Below are 22,975 nucleotides of genomic sequence, written 5' to 3'. Positions count from 1 at the left end.
CATAAGATTCAAAAAACTATCTACAATATCACTGACAAAAGAATCTAGAGTATCGTTTGGAAATGTATTCAAAGTTTCATTTACAAAAATCTTCAGAGTATCATTTACAACAAAAGTATCCAAAGTTACATTACGATGGAACTAAGCTCATCAACCTACATGCATTCTAGTATTTTACAAAAACACACATCACTTTCACTTTCACTTGTAGAAGTTAAGAACAGTCGTGACACAAAGTCATGAGTGTACAAGTGACCGTATTATATAGAAGTTAAAATGGAAGATGGTTAAACACCAGCCTCATCAATCTGCTACATGCATTCTAGTATTGTACAAAGACACACTACTTGCACTTGTAGATTTTGAGAACCCTCATGCTACAAAGTCCATGGAGCACAAAAAAGTGAAGGATTGTATAGAAAATCTAAAAGAGGGTTACAACATGTGCCATATCATTACAAGTGTTGCCTAAGTATAGATATCAGTGTGTTAGACTTATCGTTTGCACACCATGCACACAAGCCCCCTACTGCAAGCCTCAACAAATGAATCTTGGCGGAACCCTTTTCTCGGGTGTGTGTAAGCAGGGTGTAAGCTTGAATATATACATATGCTTATGTGTTTATATAAGTGTGTATAGAATGTGTGTATGCAGGTTATGATGTGTGTAAGCATAATACATATGCTTATGTGTGTACAAGTGTGTGCATTACATAAGCATGCATGCATAAGCTTATGTATACACTTATGCATACACATAAGTATACACTTAAGTGTACACATAAGCACACGTAAGTACACATATAAGACATACTTAAGCATACACACTTACATATTCACATAAGCACATGTTCTATTTAAGCTCTTTTAACATGTTCTATTTGTAATTTTGTTTCTAATAGTTGAGCCATCTTTTTTGTATTAATGAAAAAATTAAGTAATATATTGCAACAATTCCATGGCACAAATCATTAATTATATAACTATAAATTATTGGCATAGAATGGGACATCCTTGGTCCCATTATGCCTTAAAAAATTAACACATAGACAAAAAGTTTTTATGCTAGACAGTGAGCTACCATATATACCATCCTATACACTGTGAATCATGTCGTCGAGTATATTGTTTCCTATTACTACATATATACCATTGCTTATTTCTTTTTATATATTATCATATTCACTCAATGACTTGTACTTTCGTAAACATGTTCCCTTAATTTTTACCATACTTCAAAATACAAGTATTTGAATCTAAATAATATTCACATTGATCATTCATATGTGACTCCATTAGTATACTCATTTCTCATTTGTACAATATTGGCTTAGTTGGATGCTCCTTTTAAAGTCCCTTATGTTATGGTGACATTCACTTGGGGTGACATTCATATGTGACTCCATTAATATAGTCATTTCTCATTTGTACAATATTGGCTTAGTTGGATGCTCCTTTTAAAGTCCCTTATGTTATGGTGACATTCACTTAGGGTGGAAGAAATAGTCCTACCTTATTTATATAATCAAATTTTATTTGTAAATCATTCACCCTTATTGGATTCTCTAGTTCAAGACTATATGCTATGATGCCGTCTTGATTTTGAGTGGAAGTGTAGTCCCACATTCTTTTCCCCCACCGTTCCCACGTCGGTACGCACCACTAGTGAAGAGCATTGTCTTAAACCAACAAGCTTAGTGAAAATTTGTTAACCATTTTGTGAAGGTTAACAAGGCTAGTGGGTTCCACCTACATTTTTGTACTATTCTTTTGTGATTTATAGCGGAAGTCCATTCAATTGAAATGACATGAGGGAAGTAGAGAGCCTTGTAATCATGTTCCCAATACTACTAGGAAGAGGCTAAGCTAGATAGATCTCAGTTTGGGTCTATTTTGACCAAACTAGAGAATTAGGTCTAGTAGTAGAAAGTTAGGGTTTGACCATCCCTTTGGAAAAGGTCTTGTACAAAAGCCAAGTCTTTTGACTTTGGTCTTCATTCTCTATTGCAAGGAATACAAGCTCCCCATTTCCCTCCAATTCCCTTGTGTTGTGATTTGGTTGTTGGTTGCTGGTTTCCATTATTGTCTACTTGCCATTCCTATGCACGCATTCCCCCTCCCCCTTCACCACGCTCCTACATACCTTCTCATCCCTTCCTCCCCTCCTCTTCCCTTTCCCATCTTGTGGAGCGGTGAGCTAGAGAGATTCCAGAGGCCACGGGGTAGTGACACCCATGGATAGGAGCACAACAGAGGCGCGCGCCACTCTATGGCAAGCGGTCGGAGGCCTTGAGCACCTCCACGGCATTGCACCTCCATCGCATAACATTTTTGGCACCACTGTCAGGGAGTGGATGCTTTTTTCTCTTTCTTGTTCTTCCTCCTACGAGAAACCCATTGCCTAGCTCCGAAAGGAGCTAGTAGTTGAGATAGAGAGAGAGAGAGTTAGCGAGAGAGAGAAAGAAAGAGGTTGGATTAGCTTTTTAGATTTTTTATGAGATTGTTCGAAACGGAATTAGCTTAGATCGGATGTAGACGAGGGTAGTGTAGTTGCTAAGCCACTAGTGAAAAGAAACATCACGAAAAACTCATAAAACCTTAATTTTCTTCGACAGAAAGTAGGGGTAGAGACAGATAGAATTTGCTAAAAATTTGGTTCACCTATTTTTTTCATGTTTTTACTTGTTTTTTAGTTATGCATATGTAAGTTAATTCTCCCCCTAAACTCCCAACATATAATAGATCGGGAAAAACACCAAAGACACCCCCAAAATGGATGAAATCACATCGACGACGAACGAAAAAACAATCGGAAACTTTCTGTCAGAAACTAGTTGATCCCCACGTAGAATTGCCCAAGTCCACGTGTGGATATTGCAATATCCCCGCACAGATCCCAGACAGAGATCCACATGTGCATATCAGAACATCCACACACAGATCTAAGAAGATCTCCATACGGATCTCCGAAACTCCCGCCCAAAAAAATTTGAAAATCCATGCATGGATATGTCTGACACATGTCAGACACATTAAATTAAATTTATTATTTTCTTCGACTGTTGCAAGATCCACGTCACGCGGATCTGGGAGTCAGTAGATCTCTTGCATCAACAGAAATCTCAGATAGAGTCCCCAGTTCCCTGCACAAATCTGGATAGTTCCCCACGTAGATCTTGACAGATCCATGTGTGGAACAACAGAGATCCACGTGTGGATCTCGCGAGATTGACGCATAGATCTCACCCGAAGAACTCAGAGCAGGACTGTTTTTTTTATTTTTTTTGAGTGCCTGTTTTCTCATTCTTCTCTGACGATTTGAGCCCTGATTCTGACATTATTTTCTATGGTAAGAAGCGCTCTAGGAAGAATATCCAATGTGCATGCACAGTGCCGCATAAAGTAATTTCGTCCACCAAATGCACAATGAGATGTAATTGGCTCTTGAGAATGGTTCGCATTAAAGTTTCCTCTACCAAACAAACCACCTCCACTGCCATAGCACGCGCATCATCCAACCTGTTGAAATATAAATAAAGTTAGAATAAGAAAGTCAATTGTTATAATTAATATAACCAATAGTATTAGAGTAGGGAGGTAATTAGAATTCTTACCAGAATAATTGTTGTATCCTGGAAAGTCATGCATTGTCCACATCAACACTACTTTCAGGTTGAAGTGTTAAGAGGAGGGAGGCCTACTAATGTCCACCATCGCAACACATGTCATCAAACACTTCCTCTTCCACAACTTCGTGGGGTGCAGGGCTATTGTCATCCCTTTCCCACTCATCTCTGACAATAGATTCCAAAGCTCCAACATCATCTCATCGACGCTTTGCATGCTCATGTTGAGCGTAGGGCACCATGTTATGGTGGTGATGCATTGTCTCATCTTCACTAGAACTGCTTGAGGAGGTTGATGACATCTTGTGTACAAAAGAGCAAACACATAATCATAATCAGTTTTTAATCAAAGTATAAAAAGTCTCTGTATCGCATGTATACCCGCGTCTACACTGTGTGAGAACACATGTAACGGCATCTACTTTGTGTAAAAACGTGTGTATATATGTCTCTACCCTGTGTGAAAATGCATGTATTTGCACTGCAAGGTAACCATACACGCGATGATACACGCAATCCTACACGCGGCAGTCTGTGTCATACTTTAAACAAAAGCCGCCGCCTACTCCAAAACCCTATTACTTTCATCACTTTCATCTTCTTCATCGGGAGACTCACTTATCAAGAGGTGAGTCACTTTGTCATGTCTCTTCCCTTCCTTTTCTTTATGCAAATGTTCCTTTTCTTTATGTAAGTGTCTCTGTCCTTTCTTCTCTTTCCTTCTCTTGTCTTTGTGCAACTGTCTCTATACTTTTCTGAACACTGTGAATGAAAAGGACACTTTGGGGTTTGTTTTTATGGATGTGGGTCGATAGGCGGCCTTTTTTGCGAACCATTTTCAAAGATTCATGTGTAGGATTGCGTGTATGCCTACGTCTACCCTTCTTGCATAGTAATTTCACGTGAATATACACGTGATTTTGGATGGGGTTTTACACGTTTTCGTTGACGGGTTTTACACGCAACTGTGCACGAGTGTATACACACTTTTTTGTTTTTTGCTTATCATAATTACATATTTCTATGCATGATCATGTGGTTGTATAAGGGTTCTAGAGGGAGAGAGGGGAATAGAAAGAGGAAGTGGAGGAGATAATGGAAGGGAAAGAGACAAGAAGGGAGAGGGAAGGGAACGTAAGAGAAAGGGAAGGGAAAGAGGGAAGAAGGAAAGGAAAGAGGAAGAGGAAGAGGAAGAAAGGGAAGAGAAAGGGAAAGGAAGGGAAGGTAAAGAGAAAGGGAAAGGGAAGAGGAAGATGCATATGCATTTACATTTTCATTTTCACAATATGCATGTATGTATGATGAGGGGAAGAGAAGGAAAATGGAAGGGAAGAGGAGAATGCATATGCATGTGCATGATACATATGTATATGCTATGCATGTATGCATCTTGTACATATACTCTCTAGCTTCTTTTTGCAAATTCTTCATGGATCCAGGTTCTTCATCCGATCCATTTGCATACGGCACTTGGATGATGGAGATGCTAGCTCGTTTTGGGCACCACCCTGGCCCAGTTGAGCTTATAGAGTATATTTATGCCCATCCCCCTTCTAGATTCCCTGGTATAGTCACCCCACTCTCGAGTGCCCATGTCACTCTGGACACTACCTTCTGTGCGTGCAAGTTTGGCAAGATGGCAGGATTCTCCTCTCCCATGCCCATCGAGGAGACATACCCTTCCCAGACACACTCATGGACCCCCTCCTAGGCACTGTCATGTCAGGTCTCACAGCCACCATCACGTACTTCCTCATAGCCACCGCCATGCTCAGTGTCATGTCCACAATCACATACACAATCCCCCAGTCGTGACTCCACCCGTAGTACAGAGCAAAGCAGATGCCGCAGTAGGGAGAGTGGGAGTAGAGGATGCGGCGGGTGCTTTGGTGGGGAAAGTGGTAGGGCACGCGGTGAGAGAGGAGTTAGAGGAGACAATGAGGATGAGGAGGAGGTGAGAGAGGTAGGGGGAGAGATATACTATGATGTGACAGATAGAGGCGGGATAGTGATGGATGCGAGGGGGAAAGAGGTAATGGATTACATGCGTAGGGTAGTATCAAACTTGTATAGAAATTGTTTTATTAAATTTAAAGATTAAAATAGCCGATTAGTTGGGGAGGTGATAGATGTTATACATAGTCGGTACCCCAATCCCCCACATGTGACATTCTCGGATGTACAGGGAAGGACGCAAATAAGGGAGATCTTAAGTAATAAAAGATCTCACTTTAAGAAACTCGCGTATGATGATCAGCTAAATCAAGCTGCGGGTGGCTATCCTATCGAGAAATCTGCCACTGCCCACAAACGCGAGTGGAAGGAGGCAAAGAAATGAGTAGAGGGTGGTGTGAAGAGCAAGCAGCATGTGGAGGCATGACGGATCTAGATGGAGACCATTGGATCTTTGCATTTCAGATCTGGAGGCGTCGAGTTGTGGGAGGCAGAGCTCATAAGTATCTTGCCACCTTATTTGATTTTTTACGTAATTCATTGATTCTATGATTGTTTTAATCTTATAAATTGTGTGGTTTATGTTAGAGCAACGGGTTATGGGAAGGAAGCCCACAGCCCATGAGACTGCGTATGCTCGTCAGCATAGCAAACGTGACATGTGGGCCCTCTTCAGAACTAAGGGACATATTACGGACGCACAGTTTGAGATGGCCATGAGACCTTACAGTCAATAGGTACTTGAAAACTCTAAACAAATGATTTTGGTTTATTAAATTTTAAATTACACATATATATACTTATATATGATATATTACTTGAACAGGAACAAGCTATTGCTACATCTGCTGATGCTCCTACCGCTGATGATCCACCTGCTGCCGCTGCCGTTGCCGCTGCTCCTACTCTTGCTCTTGCTAGACGTGAACGACAAGGTGAGCACTACTCATTGGACATGTATACCGATGTGAGCTCATCTGATCTTGGAGGGAGCAGCTCGTCATCATCTGAGTCTGAGTAGTACTCAGACTTATAGTATCACATCCGTATTGAGGATGTGGTTATATATATATTTTTGTTACTGAAGCCATTGGCTTTTTTAGACAAACTAATTTGCTTTTGTATATATTTGTTTATAATTGAAGCCATGGGCTACTTTGACATATGGACTCCCTTGTATATATGTTTTTGCATAATGAAAGCCATGGGCTTATTTCACCACACATAAAATTTTGATAGTATTGCATTCATGTTTGTCTTGAATCATGTATTGATAATGTCTGCATTCATGTCGTTCTTGAATCGTGTATTGACAATGCAAAAAATGTTCTCCATGGATGGTGCAATACACCAAAAAAAAAATCTAGAGAGTGCTATTGGGTGCTGGAATGCTGGAATAGCATTCAGGCACCAAATAGCACTCTCTGGATTTTTTATTTTTGCTCTCTGTTTGCATGTATCTGCATGTAAAGTCTGTCAAAATCGTGTGTATATGCACGGAAAATCTATTAAACATGTGTGTATTGACGCAACAAAACTAGTAAAACACATGTATAAGCTCGTGTATCATTGCATCTGACAAGCATCATACACACGCTTTTACACGCATGTTTGTGGCCACGATTATACACGCACTGATACATAGGCCCGCTACTTTTTTTTCATAAGTCATTTTTTGTAGCTAGCAGTGCGGGTATGAGCCCGATCCCTTGTATGAGAGGCATGTTTAGCCCCTTAAATTCACCCCTACCACCACTTATCTTTCCTTCGCAACCTCCATTGCCAAGGGTGACCCCCAGCTCACCAAGTCATAATAGAGGATTCACAAGAATGTGAAGTGGCTGCTAGCCCAAACACTTCAGCAACGGAATATGCTGAAGACCCAGAAGAGGAGCCAATGATACTGCTCTGCTATATCATGTGGGAGGGAGCACCAGTTTTAGTGTTCCAGAAAACTACATTCCAGCCTAGAGAAAGAGATATAAATAGCACAACCAGGAGACCCCCACTCACTTGCTAGACATGCGAAGGCCCCCACAGGGAGTCCGAATGTCCATAGAGACAACCCCCCTCCAAATGCAATGTTACCATTGCACATGACCACACAGGGTATCAAGCTATCCAAACATACACTCCCACCGGCCCAAGATAATCCCACACCACCAACCACCTCATGCACTGGGTGTGGAGTGGATCACTTATTCAAGGACTCTCCATTGAAGAGACCTACAACACTTCTGCCTCCCGTAATCACGAGTCTCAACTTGTTGAGCATCTAAAGAGGGCAAGTTGTAAGTGTTCCACTTAATATGTTGACCCGGCTACAGGCTAAGAAAAGACAAGATCAGGCTGAATCTTTGAAAGCTCAAAACCCTAAGGATAAACACAACCATACCAACCCTTAGACCTCAAATAGTAAAAAGAATGCGGCAAGGGTGGGTAAAGGGAAAAACAAGGTTGCGATCCAAGAAGGATCCGATGAGGATACTGCGACCGTATGAGTCACACGCATCAAGCAGTAAGTCCTCGGCAGGAGACCCCATTGATATCCTAACCCCACATGAGACTCAATAGAGGGCTGAGAGGGCACCTAGACCATCCACACCTAAGGGATTTGGTGAGTACCCTGACCCCCTCATTGAGAAACATAGGATGATCTATGCTCAAGACCTCCTATGCGAATGCCAAGAAAAGTTTGAGCGACGGTTACGTGACAACAAGGGAGTAGACATAGTTCACCTCCTAATGGTTAACCCCTTCTCTCCCCCAAAGCCAATATAGATACTACCACGGGTAGAGGAATAAGAGGAGGAACAAGACCTCTGCGATGTCGTATCCGCACTAGAACCTCCAAGAGTGGAGCCAAGTCTCCACAACCGGGTGACATCATAGGTAAACATAGAGCCTCAGATAGACTAGGTCAAGATGAGCCAGAATCGCATGAAATGGGCCGAGTAGAAGGACCCAAGGACATAACAGGTCTTATCACCTTCTTGTTCACTGAGGTAAAGATGCCCATAGGATGTCCAACCCTATGGATAGATCTGACTGGATAAACGAGTGGCTTCCTGCACCAAAAGGCTAGGTTCGGGCCAAGAAATCTCTAGAGCCAACCCCATCTTTTCACAAGGATGGTACCCAGTCGGAAGGGAAACCCCTTCCTAAGTTACCATTCAACATGTTAGATCACTACTTCAAGGGTGATGATCCTAATGCTCTGGTACATGTCTCCTACCATAACCACAAAGCTACGGCCATATTAGATGGAGGGTCAGGAGTAAGCCTTATTTTTCAGTGATGTTGGGAAGCCTAGGCAAAGCTAGAGTACCAATCGACAAACCTCCTAGTCAAGCTAGCAGATGGGGCGACTGCAAAGTGGCACAGTGAAATATATATGCATTACCACCTTTTGCATGTCCTTTAGGCATTCATGCATTCTTATGGAATTCTAGAAGAAAGCAGACTCCTTCAACATCATCTTAGAATGCCTATTCATGCGACTCTCCCCACTAGTCCATGACTGGTCCACCAACTGCATTTGTATAAGGTAGGGAGAGGAAGTCATAAAGGTAGACATGACCAAATGCAAAGCCCGCCCTATAAGTGGAGGTTTATTTGTAGATGGGTCAGCTACCAACAAAAGAACTGCTTCCTTAAACACCATCCATCCGTACACGAAGGTAGGAAGTAGCCTAGGGTACACAGAGATTGGCAATAGAGGAAGAAATGTCTAATGCTACCACCACCTCTATCAACATGATTCGACTAGTAGACCCAGCTTTAGGAATAATCAAGGTCAAGTTGGATTTTGAGTGGCTGGACTATGTCAAAGCTAGTGATACCCACCAGTAGTTCACTATGAGGACAGTATGCACTATTAGGGTACTCAATACCCTGGGATTTCCATGGAACCAACTTAGGGGTGGAGAATTACCTAGCAACTGAGAGGCATGTTCAACCCCTTTAATTCACCGCTACCACCACCTATCTTCTCTTTATGTTACCACTGTACATGACCACATAGGATATTAGACTATCCAAACATACACCTCCCACCGGCCCAAGATAACCCCACACCACTAACCGCCTCATGCACTAGGTGTGGAGTGGATCACTTATTCAAGGACCCTCCCTTGAAGAGACCTACAACACTTTCGCCTCTCGTAATCACGAGTCTCAACTTGTTGAGCATCTAAAGAGGGCAAGTTGTATTTGCTTAATATGCTGACCCGGCTACAAGCCAAGACAAGACAAGATCAGGCCGAATCCTTGAAAGCTTAAGACCCCAAAGCTAAACACCACCATATCGACCCTTAGACCTCAAATAGCAAAAAGAATGCGGTTAGGGTGGGTAAAGGGAAAAACAAGGTTGTGATCCAAGAAGGATCTGACAAGGATACCACGACCGTATGAGTCACATGCATCAAGTGGTAAGTCCTTGATAGGAGACCCCATTTATATGCTAACCCCACACGAGACTCGACAGAGGTCTAAGAGGGCACCTAGACCATCCACACCTAAGGGATTTGGCAAGTACCCTGACCCCCTCGTCGTTGAGAAACAGAGGATGATCTATGCTCAAGACCTCGTACGTGAATGCCAAGAAAATTTTGATCGACGGTTACGTGACAACAGGGGACCAGACATAGTTCACCCCCTAATAGTTCACCCCTTCCTTCCCCCAAAGCTAATACAAATACCGCCACGGGTAGAGGAATAAAAGAAGGAACAAGACCTCCTCAATGTCGTACCCCCACTAATAGATAGACTAGGATCAAGAAGAAGAACTCGATTCCCAACCTAACTTCATGGGTAGAGTATTTGACGAAGATCTTGGAGTACCCAAGATAGGCATGGAAGACAATATGTCCTTCCATGTCTTCGATGAGCCGGAATCGCACGAAACGGGCCGAGGGGGTTGAAAAGCTACGCTGCAAATAGTGGTTTGACAACAATATTAAATCCAAAGACCTTAATGAAGGAGATCTAGCCTTTCTCTTCAGTGTACGCAACACCAAGAGAAAAATGAAGTATCGCGGCCTAGGACCCTACCGTCTATCCAAAATCACCCCTCAGGGGACAGTCTGCATTGAGACACTTGATGGTGTTGAGATGGTGGAATACATAAATGATATCAATCCCAAAGGGTATTATGGACTCTTAACCATGAATATCTTAGCTCTACTTCACCGTAAAAAGAAACAAGAGAAGGAGCTCAAGCTCCAAAAGCAGGAGGAAGAGCGAGAGAACGATGCCAAAAACAAAAATGCACGAGACATGACCGCCAATAACATTAACATGGATACTCTTATCATCGTAGATGATGAATAACCCACAATCATCCCCCTTGTGAGGATAACAGTAGGTTTTCAAGTACAAGGTCCGAAGGCCCAAGCTAAAGTCATGATCGATACCGGGGCAAGTCATAACTTGCTCTCATTTGAGACATTCATTAAACGCTTCCAAGTACCTCTCGCTCCTACATCCTCTCAGATGATTGCAGTAAATGGGCAAAGTATAAGTGTGGTAGGATCAATAGGCATACCACCCTAGTTGCTAACCATCTACTACCATTTGTGACTCCCATAGGCACACTGCAAGAGCATGTGATCCTAGGAAGACCGTAGATAGCGGTAACGTCATGTCACATCAATTGGATAGAATACACTTCGGCCCTGTACCTTCCCAATGGAATCACGATGGTATCACTCTGCAGCAAGGATACCAAGGTTCAGCCTAGTACCACCATGATGGAGGTGGTTGTTAGCTCACTGCCGACACCAGCCTCTCCTTTGAAGGCAGTGAACCTTACACTAGCTAAGATACCTTCTCCCCCTATCCAACCCATGCAACGATGGGTCCACAAGGACTTATTGCCCCCAAAGGAAGGCAAGATCCATGAAGTAAAGGTTTGGCTCCCCAAACAACCTCATCATCAACATGCTAAACCCTAACTCCCCAAACCTTGCCGTAACAAACAAAGAACCCAATAACTATGGATACCATGAAGGTCACCCTGTCGTGATGATAGGTGGATTCCATGCCATATACTTAGGTCCCAAGGTTATTATGAAGGCAATCCTTATATTTGGGTCCCTAAGATGAAGATTTCCAGTCCGCAAAGCCACAACCCACAACCGCCCCAACGAAAGACATGGGTATGGCAGCTTAAAGCCCCACGGTCTAACACAATAATGGTGGTAGCCCCAAAAGAACTTGGGAATGCTGTAGTAAATGTAGAGCAACAATCTCAAGCCTTGTGTGGACCTGGAGAGTCCTCTACTGGTGGTTCTAATGCATGGACAAGGAGATTGAGATCTAGTGAATCGTCACATGGTGGTCCTCATGCTGTTGTGAAGGTATCACGCAAGGGAAAAGAAAAGGTGGACCATGCTCCAGTGTTTGATGTTTCAGCTAGTAGTTCTCATGTTGATAGAGAGTCAAGTGGCTCTGCAATGAGCCTTGATGAGGAGCTTGGGATTCCTTCTGTTGTTACACCTAGTGCAAGAAAAATTAGACATGCTTTAAATACTCTTGCAAGTAATCCAATTGTATGCAGGTCCACACGTGTTAAGTATCTAGTTGATAGGCTGAGATATGATGGGTATATTGCACATGATTATGCTTATATGGTCAAGGTTCTAGAGCAACTAGAGTCCACATGCTTTGAGGATGCAGCAGGGTATAATAATAGGGAAGCACCTATGGATGAAGAGATGGATGCCTTGGATGCAAACCACACTTGGGATTTGATGCCTTTGCCTCATGATAAGAAGGCTATTGGCTACAAGTGGGTTGACAAAGTACAGCACAATGTTGATGGGTCTGTGAGAAGTACAAGGCAAGATTGGTTGCCAAGGGATTTTCACAGACATATGGAATTTATTATGGGGAAACCTTCAGCCCAGTTGCAAGGATGGCAACCATGAGAGCAATGAATTGATATGGCTACTGCAAAAGGATGGTCTTCGCATTAGATGGATGTGAAGAATGCTTTCTTGCATGGTGATTTGAAAGAAGAGGTGTATATGATGCAACTAGAAGGTTATGAGGATGATGCACACTCGATTTTGTATGTAGGTTGCACAAAGCCTTGTATGGCTTAAAACAGGCACCCAGGGCATGTTTGGTCGAACAAGATAGGGCAATATCTTGTCACTATTGGATTTCATATTTCCATCACTTTATGTGAAAAGGATAGACGGGGGGATTGTGCTTGTAGTCATCTATGTTGATGACTTGATTATTACAGGTGATAGTGATACAGACATTAATGAAGTGAAGCTACTTTTGAAGCAAAAATTTGAGATGAAGGATTTGGAAGAGCTGCGTTACTTCTTGGCATTACAAGTACATGGCTACACAGATGCTGACTAGACTGGTAATGTCTCAGATAGGAGATCTACTAGTAGTTTTTTGTTTTCCATTGGGAGTGCTGCCATTAGTTGGAGTAGCAAGAAGTAGCCGAGAGTTGCCTTGTCGAGCACAGAGACTGAGTACAGGGGTGCAGCTATGGCTGCATGTGAGGTAGCTTGGTTACAGAAGCTACTTGTAGATATGGGACAGTCAGTTCACGAAGCAGTTGTCATTTATTGTGACAACATTAGCAGCATCATGCTTGCTAATAACCTAGCTTATCATGCTAGAACAAAGCACATTGAGGTGTATTATCACTTTGTGAGGGAAAATGAAAAGGTTGTAACAGGTGAGATTGATCTTGCATGTGTTAGCATTGAGGAGTAGGTGGCTGATATTTTTACGAAGGACTTGGGTACCGAGAAGCTTTGCAGCCTTAGGAGCTTGCTTGGTTACTTGAGATGGATTTGATCTTGAGGGGGAGTACTACAAAGGATCGGGCTCATACCCATGCTCTTGGCCGCGCAAAATGACTTGTGGAAAGAAAGTATCGGGCTCGTGTATAGGCACGTGTATCATTGCAGCCAGAGACATACGTGTAAATGTGCGTGTATACACATAGTCAGACGCACTGATACACGGGCTGGTACATGTGTTCTTATAGTTTAGCTACACCTGTACACGTGCATTTGACAGACTATCCACATGTATACACGCGACTTTAACAGTGTTGACGCCTCGATACGTGCGAACAGAGAGGAAAAAAAAAATCCAGAGAGTGCTATTTGGTACTTGGATGCTGTTCCAGCATTCAAGCACCACTCTCTCGATTTTTTTTGGGTGCATTGCACCATCCACGAGGAAGATTTAGTGCATTGTCATTATCGATTCAAGAACAACATGAATGCATATATTATCAATACATGATTCAAGACAGACATGAATGCAATACTATCAATTCACGATTCAATATTACTATCAAAATTTTATGTGTACACATATATACAAGGAGTCCATATGTCGAAGTAGCCCATGGCTTCAATTATAAACAAATATATACAAAATCAAATTGGGCGGTCTAAAAAAGCCCATGGCTTCAGTTACAAAAATTTATATACAACCACATCCTCAATAAGTATGAGTACTAATTAGACCCAGATGAAGACCTGCTGCTCCCTCCATGATCAGATGAGCTCACATAGGTATACATGTCCGATGAGTAGTGCTCACGTCCAGCAGGAGCAGGGGCCGTGGGTGGATCATCAGTGGAAGGAGCATCAATAGGTGCAGCAGTAGCTTGTGCCTGTTTAAGTAATATATCGTATATAAGAATATATATATATGTAATTCAATAAACCATAATCATTCGTTTAGAGTTTTCAAGTACCTGTCGACCGTATGGTCTCATGGCCGCATCAAATTGCGCATCCGTAATACGTCCCTCAGTTCTAAAGAGGGCCCATGTGTCACGTCTACTATGCTAGCAAGCATACCCAGTCTCGTGGGCTGTGGGCCTCCTCCCCATAACCCGTCGTTGTAACATAATCAACACAATTTCATGACTCGACGCCGCCAGATCCAAAATGCGAAGATCCAATGGTCTCCATCTAGATCCATCGTGCCTTCACATGCTGCCTGCTCTTCACGCCACCCTCTACTCGTTTCTTTGCCTCCTTTCACTCACGTTTGTGCGCAGTGGTAGGTTTCTCGGTAAAATAGCCACCCGCAGTTACATTCAGCCCATCATCGTACGCGAGTTTCTTAAGGTGAGATCTTTTATTACTTAAGATCTCCCTTATTCGTGTCCTTCCCCATACATTCGAGAATGTTGCTTATGGGGGATTGGGGTACCGACTATATACAGCATCTAGGACCTCCCCAACTAATCGGCTATTTTGATCTTTAAATTTTATAAAACAATTTCTGTACAAGTTTGAAACTACCCCCCGCATGTACTCCATTACCTCTTTCCCCCTCGCATCTATGACTACCCTGCCCCTATCCGTAACATCATAGTAAATCACTCCCTCCACCTCTCTCACCTCCTCCTCATCCTCATTGTCTCCTCTAACACACCTCCCTCTATCTCCTCTCTCACCGCGAGCCCTACTACCTCCCCCACCAAAGCACCCGCCACATCCTCCACTCCCACTCTTCCTACTACAACGTTTGCTCTCCTCTGTATTGCAGGAGTAGTCATGACTGGGGGACTGTGTACGTGATTGTGGCTGTGAGGGAGCACATGATGGTGGCTGTGAGCCTTGACGTGATGGTACCTATAGGAGGGTGTGCGTGAGTGTGTCTGGGACGGGGTATGTCTCCTCGGTGGATGTGGAAGAGGAGAATCTGCATGCCGTCTCGTCGGACTCGCAGGCATAGATGGTAGTGGAGTGACATGAATACTCAGGGGCGGGGTCGCATGCCTAGGGAATCTAGGAGGGGGATGGGCTTGCATGTACTCTGTAAGCTCAAAGGGACCAGGATGGTGCCCAAAATGACTCAGCATCTCCATCATCCAAGTGGTATATGCAAATGGATCGGATGAAGAACCTGGATCCATAAAGAATCTGCAAAAATCAAAGAACCTGGATCCATGAAGAACCTAAACTGATGCATCATCCTACATGATTAATGCCCATAGGTAGGTAGTAACAAAATGCTTTGGATGAACAAACATGCAAGCTCGACAAACTAGACTCGCAAGCATGACAAACACAGTCGACAATCTTTATGTTTTGGATGAGCAAACATGCAAGAAGGACAAACACAATCGACAATCTTTATGTTTTAGATGAGCAAACATGCAAGCTGGACAAGGAAGACACGAACAGATGGTCGCGTGTAAAAACCTGTCCAGGATCGCGTGTATAGTCGCGTGAACAAACCGTGCAAACAGACTACACGTAGCAATACATGCACTTCTTCATGTGCTTCTACAAAAACTTTTTTGAAAGCGATCGACCACCAACAAATCTACCTTTAAAAAACACCCGACTGTCAATATCATTCTCCACAGCTGCATGCAATCACAACCAAAAGGAAAGGAGACAAAACAATCGCATAAACAAAGGACAAGTAGACTGACCTCTCGAAAAGTGAGTCTTTGTCTTCTTTTTTGGCTGGCTTCCTTCACCCCTATCTTCTCTCTACACCCATGTATGCTCCTTGCACTTTGCTTTGGGTAGGCCAGGCGAGTGGAAGGCGCTTGGAAGAGGCACAATTGGCAGTGACGAAGGAAAGTGATGAAGTTTGAAAATGGATTTTGAAGTAGGCGGCGGGTTGCAGGTTAGGTATAGACAGATAACTGCATGTAGGAGCACGTATAGAAGCGCGTGTAGTAATAAAAGTCGCATGGATACACACGATTTTTGATAGCTAGACGTGCCGTTACATGCGTATTTGCACAGTACAGACGATTCACACCGTGTACACGAGCTAATACACGCGACACAGAGACTTTTTTGCTTTCATTAAGAACTGATCCTGATTATGTGTTTGCTCTTTTGTACATAGGATGCCATCAACCTCCTCAAGTAGTTCTGGTGAGGATGAGACAATGCGTCATCATGATCGTGATGTGTGGTTGGGACAAAGGATCAAGTGTATGTGTAATCGATGTCAAGGATGCATTGTACGAGCGCGTTGAATTACCTTGAATCACATCTCCATGTATGGAGAATGGAATCAAACAGGATTAGAGGTGAGTAGATGTAAATTGATATATAGTATTCAAATGACTCATGGTGTCTAAATTAATGGAGTTGTAATATATATACTCTGATTGAAGCAGGATGCAGTACCACACCCTAACATGGTGCCCTATGCACGGCGAGAGCACGCAAAGCGTCGACGAGATGATGTTGGAGCTCCGGGATCTATTGTCAGAGATGAGTGGGAAAGGGATGACAATAGTCCTGCACCCCACGAAGTTGTGGAAGAGGAAGTGTTTGATGATATGGTGCGGTATCTTTTTAGGGATGATCCCAAAGGTATGGACGACAATGATATGGAACAAGAGCATCTTTACAATGCTTCATCGACACCAGTTTTTGAAGGGTGCACATTCTTTATTTTACGTGCTTCACTTGAACTACTCAATATACAAACAGTTTATGGATGGAGCAATGCAAGTCTTGACGCATTATTGAAGTAAGCATTCTAACTTGCGAATTTGAATGTGTGGTTTTGGGTTTAGGGTTTAGGGTTTAGGGCTAATTGATGATATTGGATGCACGCTATTATCAAACATGCTTCCAAAGGGGAATAGACTACCCACCTCAAGAGACAAAGCGAGGCGCTATGTGACATCTCTTGGAGGATTGGATTATGATCGCATACATGCATGTGTCAATGATTGCATTCTCTTTCGTGGGATGCATAAGGAGGATCGACATTGTCCCGCTTGTGGTGAAGTAAGGTATAGAACAGATGTGAAGAGTTTTGATGTACCTCGTAAAGTCTTGTGACACTTTCCTATAATTCCTCGCATGTTCAAGTGCAAATTCATAGTAGAGCTCATGTCACGGCATTCCTCACATCAATTGAATGATGGCATGTGGAGAATTCCTGCAGACACTCCTGCTTGGAAGCATATTGAAGATGAGTGGCCCAACTTTAAAACAGAGCCCAGAAACTTGAGACTTGGCCTAGGTATGGATGGAGTGAATCCATTTGGTTTCAAGAGCACACATACAGCGTGTGGCCAGTTGTGTTGGTGAATTACAACCTTCCACCATCAATGGCGATCAAGAAGGGACATCTTATGTTATCCCTTCTAATTCCATGGAAACATAAAGTCAAGCATATGGATGTTTATCTTGAACCGTTGATTGATGAGTTGGAGGAACTATGGAGAGGTGTTGCAGTGGTGGACATTAGTATGCCTCCCTCCTCTTGACACTTCGACTTGAAAGCAGTGTTGATGTGGACAATGCATGACTTTCTAGGATACATCGATTGTTGTGGTAAGAATTCTAATTACCTCCCTACTCTAATACTACTAGCTATATTAATTATAACTATTGACTTTATTATTCTAACTTTTATTTATATTTTAACAGGTTTGAAAACATCGGGTAAACATGCATGTCCATTTGTGGCCCTTCGTTAGTACATGAGTATGCTGACGGTTTATGTAAGACCATATTCGATAATCATCATAGATTTCTACTGTCAGATCATCCTGAATATGTTGCTAGTAAGAGTAACATTCCTCCACAAACACTTCGTGCAAAAGATTGGAAGCGTATTTGGGAGTCTACAAATGTTCTTCCTCCAGATGGCATGAACAGGTATAGTAATGTTTTTCAATCTTGTTTTGTGTAGTCTCTACTTGGATTAAAGATGAGCAATCCCTTGTGTAGGTAATCCATTTTTTTCCGGCTACCATATTGGACCCATCTTAAGATCAACCATCTTCTTGATCCCATGCACATCTTCAAGAATGTGGGATCTGGTATTTGGGAACATGTTATTGGTAAACGAGAAAATGTTAGCATACGGGAGGACTTGTAGGTCACAGGACGTATACGTCAAGATTGGCCATAAGAGGAGGGTGGGCACGTTCATCTTCCGCCTGCACCCTGGATTATATCAAAGAAGGAGGAGAAGCAGGTAAAGCAGGCCATCACCACTTTGTGTACTCCCACTGAATGCATGAGATCATTGAAGGGAGCCTTTACAACCACTAAGAAAAGAGGCGTTGAGCAATTATATGGGTTGAAGTCCCACGATTGGCACAAGATGCTCGACATAAGTGTTTTCCAAGTCTTATACATTGAAAGTTAATTTTGTAATGCCCTAAACCATATATACATGTGCTCTTATGTGCACAGTTCATACTACCTACTAGCATCGACCATTCTGCAAACAAGAGTTTGAAAAAAAGTATTTATAAGATGGGCGAGCTTGTGAGGTATGTAAAACCCATGTCCAATCACCCTTCATTATACCTTGCAAAATGAACATGCATGAGGTTACGTATAACGTACTATGCATTTATTTTTTAGATATGTTAGTTCCAAAGCAATTGATCCAGCCACGTTGGATGATGCGCGTGTTATGGCAGTGGAGGTGGGTTGTTTGGTAGAGGAGACTTTTCCACGAACCATTCTCACAAGTCAACTACATCTCATTGTGCATTTAGTGGATGAAATTTCTTTATGTGGCACTGTGCATGCATGTTGGATGTTCTTCCTAGAGCGCTTCATGAAGACCTTAAAAGACTTTGTGAGGCAAAGTGCAAGGCCTGAAGGAAGCATGGCCAAGGGTTGGTTGATACAAGAGTCTCTCGTATATATTTCGGAATTTCTTGGTCAGGTGGATAGCTCTTTGCCGCGACTGTGAAGCAATGAAGAGGACTTGAGGATGACCTCTATTGTGCCTTAAGGAAAAGGACAGAGTAAAGTAATTGACAGAACATTGATTGATGATCTCAATTTCACTTGCATCCTTAATAGTGATGTGATGAGAAGATGGGTTATAAGATATGAAGATGCAAAGACAAAAAGGCAAGCAAACAGAGCTCTCTTTTGGAGACAACATGGCTCTTGTAAGGCGTACCCTAAGCATCTAGCAACACTTCCGAATGATATCCATATTGATTGGTTGCATGAGGAAATGGAGAGAGCAGAGAGCGAAGAGGGGCTGTATATCACGGTGGAAGAATGGGAGTATGCACGAGGATGCATGTTAAAGGTACATAGAACTAATGTTTTGCATTCTTTGTAAGTGATTTGCTTTAAATATTTATTCACATTGCTTACAGAGATATTGCTTATATTTTTGTTCAGTGTACTATGTTCAATGCTATATGGTGTGAAGACAAGCATTTTCAAACACAAAGAATAGATGAAAAGAGGAATACACAAGATTGGGGTGTCATTAGTACCTTTGAGGGAGCCAATGGAAAAATGGATGATTATTGTGGCACAATCCAAGACATATTTAGGCTTGACTTTCATCGCTTCTTTGTGTATGTTTTAGATGTCAAATGGCAAATGAACGTGGTGGAAAAAGGGCCTAATGCAATGATAAAACGCCATGCAAGTGGCTATGAAACTATGGACTCTACAAAGTTTTGGCAAACAAAGAAAGATAGGCTTGTATTGCCACAACAATGTGAGCAGGTATGCATTTTTTTACAAATGTGTTTCATGTAAATATATATGTAAGCTCGCATACCCCTTGACTTTTGAAATGCTAATTAATTAATGCATTATGTGTATTTTAGTAGGTTATCTATATGCCAATGGTGCATGACAGTAAATGGTGGTACGTCATCCCTAGTGCACCACGTTCCAAAGTGATGTATAATACATTCACTGATATAGAGCATATGGAGGATGTAGCAAGACACAATGAAGATGATGTCAAACATGCCAATGAAGATGATCATGATAATGAGGATGATCGTGCCATTTCTCATGATCATGAGGATAACCCTACCATTGAGGATGATGGTGATGTTGATGAGGATGATCGAAGCATCGGTACCATTATCAATGGATAGAATATCGATAGTGGAATAAATTTAATCGTAGCCTTACAAATTGATCAAATGGATATTGATGTTGATCGTTTGGCAAGGATGGATCTTATTGAAGATGAGATCGAACCCTAACCAATCCATCACAGTATCATTCTAAATTGATGACATTTCTATTGTATATGTTGTCTTTTAATAATCATCTCATGATTTATTTTTGAATATATTATATTGTTGTAAATGCATGTAGTGGGATTGTGTGATGGTATATATATATTGTAATGTACTATGACATGGTTTAAAGAAACTGGTTTTCAATTTTGAAAAGGAATGGAGTTTTTTCTTATAAAGCTCTGTGTCGCGTGTAACAGGGCGTGTATCATTGCGTGTAAAAAATAGATTTTACGCGTATATACACGTGCTATTACATGCATTTTTCAAAACAAAACACACGCGAGTTTAAATGCTAGTATACACACACTCGACACTGCTCATATTTATGCACGACCATACACGCACCCATAACTTGCCGCGGGTATCGAACGCGTGTATGGCAGCAGTGTCTTGTAGTGGAGTGTTGAGATATCAAGCTCTAGCTCCGATGTCTCTCTTGGGTGACTATCATTTATCTCACCACCTATGTGGATTGTACTCGTGGCATAGTTAGATTGCCATGTATGTTTTGGCTTGGGTTCACATATGAACAACGTATTCTAGGGTTTGACAGATAAGGTATACTCCTCTCCTATTGTATTGTTGTTGTGTGCTATTTTCAAGTAAGCGAAGATAAGCTTCAGTCTCCACATCTTGTGTCCTCCCTCTTATGTGTATGTTGTGAAGTAGTTGCAATAGAGTCTTCTCCCTCTCTCCCGCATTCTTTACAATCTTAGCATCTTAATATGCACACATTTCTCTTTTTCAACCATGGCCTTAAAAGCCTTGAAGTGGTTGAACACTTCACTTTTTGTGATTCATAAAATAAATCCATCACTTCTTGGTGTAGTCATCAATAAAGGTCACATAGTAATGGCATCCACCAATAGAAGTAGCCTTGGTTGTACACACATCTGAGTGGATCACTCCCAAGGGTCTTCTGCTCACCTAAGCATTATTTGGAAATGCATGTCTGGCATGCTTCACATAACTTTTGCATTCCCTCGACTTTGAATTTAGTCAAACCTACCACAACGTTTTTCATTTGCATAGATTTCAGCCTTTGTATATTCACGTGCCCACTGTGCTTGTGCCATATCTCAATATCTACAATGACACCTCTCCCATGCACAAACATAGCAGCTTTCACCTCAGGCATATCTACATCCAAGGTAAACATTCTCCCATTTTTGTTGCTTTTTGCAACCAAGTGGCACTTATTTTCCAAGTCCTCAACAAAGCATCCTTCAGGATTAAATCTGACTTACAAACATTGCTCAACAATCTGGCCAACTTAAAGTAGGATCTTAGTGATGTTTGGAACATGAAGTACATGTGCCAAGTACTTCTTTTTGTCATCCTGCATAGCCAATGGCACTTTACCAACTTGCGTAATTGGATGCACAATATCATCACCTGTTTTAACATAACCTGGCTCTTGAGAAGGTAGAATGTTGTGAAGTTGATGTGGCTAAACCACCATTCCTTTGCTCTTCACTCAACAGGAGAGCAATAAGTCCTTGAAAATCAAGAAATGTTTCATGGACTCCAATGGATGTGAGAAGCTATGCATAATCCTTCCCAAGACCATTCAAGGTCACGGACACTAAGTCATCATCAACAAGTGCTCCAACTGAGCCAAGATAATTTGCAAGACCTTTCACCTTCATTTATACTCATATTTTTCCTCTGCACATTGTGCAACTCGTGCTTGAGGCGCATCTTTCATGCATTTGTATTCATGCTATATAGTTTACAAATGTATCCCATGCCTCCTTAGGCATCTCTACATCCTATATATGCACAATCATGGAATCTAAAATACTGATAGACAACGAATACAAGAATTTTTTGGCTTTTTTATGCCATTATTGAAAGGCATTTAACTCAGTAGGAGTTTCCCACTGAGGTACTCCCAAACTCCCTTTCCCATGAGGAGGTTTGTCATCCTGAACTTGTGGAGGCTGAAGTTTATCTTCACTTACTTGAAAATAGCACACAACAATAATACAATAGGAGAGGGGTATACCCTATAAATCAAACCCTAGAATACATGGTTTATATGTAACCCAAACCAAAACATACGTGGCAGTCTAACTATGCCATGAGTACAACCAATGTAGGCGATGACATAAATGATAGTCACCTAGGAGATACATTGGGCTAGAGCTTGATATCTCAACAAGCAAATACACCCTTGTGTAGCGGCTGTGGAGTTGATCACCTATAGAAGGACTATCCAACGAGGAGGGAATCCATCGCAAATGATGCTACGGCTGCAAGTCTTCTTTTATTGAGCATCGAGAGAGGACAAATCTCAATGGTATCCCTGAATGCCATTACAAGTCTGCAAGTGAAAGCATTTAATCAAGTGCTACAAAGACAGTTAAAAAGGGATAAA

The 22,975-nt window shown here is 42.1% G+C and overlaps 5 pseudogenes; 4 read left to right on the top strand and 1 right to left on the bottom strand.

The window, feature by feature from the left end:
- The first annotated feature begins 5,637 nt into the window (after positions 1–5,637).
- Positions 5,638–6,600, top strand: LOC147882994 (uncharacterized; annotated as a pseudogene).
- Positions 6,601–14,079: 7,479 nt separating this feature from the next.
- Positions 14,080–15,135, bottom strand: LOC147882993 (uncharacterized; annotated as a pseudogene).
- A 1,314-nt stretch (positions 15,136–16,449) lies between these two features.
- LOC147882992 (uncharacterized) lies at positions 16,450–17,401 on the top strand (annotated as a pseudogene).
- A 272-nt stretch (positions 17,402–17,673) lies between these two features.
- Positions 17,674–18,298, top strand: LOC147882991 (uncharacterized; annotated as a pseudogene).
- Positions 18,299–18,926: 628 nt separating this feature from the next.
- Positions 18,927–20,556, top strand: LOC147882990 (uncharacterized; annotated as a pseudogene).
- Positions 20,557–22,975: the final 2,419 nt, after the last annotated feature.

The sequence above is a fragment of the Dipteris shenzhenensis genome, chromosome 29, assembly GCF_047967505.1.
Source record: "Dipteris shenzhenensis isolate YYH24624 ecotype China chromosome 29, Dip_SZ_1.0, whole genome shotgun sequence".
NCBI classification, from domain to species: domain Eukaryota; kingdom Viridiplantae; phylum Streptophyta; class Polypodiopsida; order Gleicheniales; family Dipteridaceae; genus Dipteris; species Dipteris shenzhenensis.
The sequence above is the reverse complement of the archived record's forward strand: the minus strand, read 5'-3'. Positions and strand labels throughout refer to the sequence as shown.